Source organism: Octopus sinensis, linkage group LG13, assembly GCF_006345805.1.
Source record: "Octopus sinensis linkage group LG13, ASM634580v1, whole genome shotgun sequence".
Lineage (NCBI taxonomy): Eukaryota > Metazoa > Mollusca > Cephalopoda > Octopoda > Octopodidae > Octopus > Octopus sinensis.
This window is the reverse complement of record NC_043009.1, coordinates 64,820,523-64,823,791: the sequence shown is the minus strand read 5'-3', so window position 1 is coordinate 64,823,791 and position 3,269 is coordinate 64,820,523. Positions and strand designations below refer to the sequence as shown.

General features: G+C 32.0%; 1 protein-coding gene across 1 annotated transcript in view; it reads left to right on the top strand.

The window, feature by feature from the left end:
• The first annotated feature begins 3,135 nt into the window (after positions 1-3,135).
• LOC115218453 (PDZ domain-containing protein GIPC3) overlaps positions 3,136-3,269 on the top strand; it is an 86,510-nt gene continuing 86,376 nt past the window's right edge. Inside the window, exon 1 of the mRNA XM_029788277.2 lies at positions 3,136-3,269. This exon is cut by the window's right edge and continues 418 nt beyond it. The gene's annotated coding sequence lies outside the window, so the exon portion shown is untranslated.

The window sequence follows — 3,269 nt, the reverse complement described above, 5'->3', positions numbered from 1 at the left end:
GTCCAAGTTCTCTTTTATCGTTCATGTAAAATGCCTTGATGTCAGTTAGAGACCTTCTTTTCAATACTTACATTATATTTATGCAGTGTGGTATATATTTATAATTCTGTGTTTCTCTACAATTCAAAAGATCTGTCATGTTATCATCACCATCATTATTTACAATCTGTTTTCCTTGCTGGCATGGGTTGGATGGTTTGACCAGAGCTGGCAAGGCTGGAGAGCTGCGCCAGGCCTTGGTGATTTGGCATGGTTTCTATGGTTGGAAGCCCTTCCTAATGCCAACCATTTTACAGAATGTGCTGGGTGCTTTCAGATGGCACTATACGGGTGATTTCTCATAGCACCGGCACCTGACTCTTGCAGATCAATTCTCACTACCAGGAGGACCGGTCTTAACACTTCTACTGCAGAGTATAGGTCTTCTTGAGTTTGGCAAGGCACCAGGCATCTTGGTCTTTTGTGTGTGTGTGTGTGTGTGTGTGTGTGTAAGAGAGAGAGAGTTTGGAGATAAGCTTATATATTCATTCAATACATTCTGACATGAGTTTCATTAATGGAAATTTCTGTTATGTAAGGCATTACATTACAATCAGATTGCATTACCAAATCATCAGAGTTTGTATTACAAATGGAAAATTAACCTTCTGGCATTTTGAAAACACTTCGACTGACACATCATTTCAAAAGAATCTATTTCTGTCCAGAAATCAAGATTCTGCTGGGCAGAAATGTTGCGTCTGTCACACTGCTGTGAAGTGTCATAAGGCTAATGTTTCGTTTGTTATAAAAACTCTGATGATTTGACGATGTAGTCTGCTCGTAAGATAACAGATATTTTCATTAACAAAAAGTAGGTATTAAATAGATTAAAACCTTATCTCCAATACTTCGTGCTCAGAATATCGATGGATAAATACAAGTTATTCCAAAACATATATTGATGTCACTTTAAGGACGGATCTTTCCAATTATAAAGGAACGCGTGGAGTTCTAGACATTGGCTATACATTGTGCCCTATATAGAGCCCCATACAAATATCAATATATATATATATATATATATTGTTGTTGTTGCTATTCTTCTATTGTATAAGTTATAAGGAACCACGATGTGTCCATGGTGTTCAATAACCAATTTTGATTTTTTTTCTAGGACCTTCAACTACTTTGTTGTTTAAATAAAAGTTAGATGGCATCGACGTATAGATCGATTATGTACATAAATAATACAGCAATGATCGCAAAGTTTGTTGTTTTTGCGTCTGTAGCGAGACTAAACCTGTGACATTTTATATTGATTATTCGCTCCGGATGAAATAGATATAAAATAAAGTGTCATTATCTGCTCCAGATCAGTTTTATGGAACAGATATATGATCAAAAGCGTTTCCTGCCACGACCATCACTGACTATATCCTTGTTATCAAAATAAATAATTACAACGAATAATCAATAAAAAAAAAAGGTCACGCAAGAAAATCAGAACAATCTGATCATAAGATACTTACGTATATGTAAACATTCGATCTGTAATGTATACAATCATAAAAACTTTGTTTATTTAAACTAAACTTCATTTTATTAATTTTATTAATGCATTTAACTCACGTAAACTATATTATTACCTGTCTCAGGTAGGTTTTTATTTTCCCCCCGATGCTTGTTTAAAAGTCGTAATTTCTGTGGTCGAAATAAACTGAACAGGAATAATAAAAATACTAACAAAAAATGTGAATTCAATTCATTGAATAGCTATATAGCTATATATATTATATTATATATATAATATATATATATTATATATATATATATTATATAATATATATATATATAATATAGATATATATATATATATATATATATATATATCTATATATATATATACATACATACATACATACATACATACATACATACATACATACATACATATATACACACACACACATATATATATATATGTATATATATATGTATATATATATGTATATATGTATGTATATGTATGTATATATATATATGTATGTATATGTGTGTGAGTGTCTGTGTTTGTCCCCTCCCATCGCTTGACAACCGATGTTGGTGTGTTTACGTCCCTGTAACTAGCGGTTCGGCAAAAGAGACCGATAGAATAAGTACTAGGCTTACAAACAACAAATCTTGAGGAGGTCGATTTGTTCGACTAAAAGGCGGTGCTCCAGCATGGCCGCAGTCAAAATGACATGACTGAAACAAATAAAAGAATATATGAATACAAGGTAACACCCTGCCAAACCAAGGTGGGGCGGATCCCAATTAGTTCCATGTCAGAGAGGGCAAGAGTAAGCCCCTAAGACCTTAAAAGTCAGCTTAGTAAATCTCGGCAAGTTTAGACACCATCAACAACCACCGACTGGATTAGATTAGAATAGTAAAATAATAAATATTTTGCAATTTCTGTACAGGGTGGGGGTTGGGGTGGGGGAATTGGTAATACTAAAACTTTTTATTATAAGGAAAGAAGTCGATGAGAGAAAAGAAAGATTATTTATTGATTTATCTATTATTATTATATTTGCGATGATGCGTTATATAATAATCCACTTCCTCAAACGTTTAAAAACGGAAAGAAAATTAGGGCACATATATAGATTAACAGATTGCTGTCTATACACACACACACACACACACACACACAGATATACATATGTAATGTTATATATATATATGATATATATATATATTATATACACATACACACATACATACAGGCATACATATGTAATATATACATACGCATAAAGTTAAATATATATTTATATTGTAGCAATATTGTTTTCTTCATTGCTATCTATAATATATACACACATACATACAGATATACATGTAATATATATATATGTAAACTCACATAGTCATATATATATATATATATATATATACTCATATAATCATATATATATATATATATATATATATATATATACATATACATACATACTCTCTCTCACACACACACACATACATACATACACACACATATATACATACATTATCTATGTATGAATGGTAGTGTATTAAAGGTGAAAAATAAAAGTATTTCTTATATATATATATAATTTGTAGAGCTGTAAGTGGGAGTTCAGATTAATCTCCATACGAGCCTCGCCTCGCACCTGCCTGCTTGACTAAAACTATGTTGACCAAACTACTTATCTTCCTGTTGTAGTCAACCTTTGTTGGTTATTATTCACACTGTGTCAGGCGCTCAGTAGCGGGCCACACAT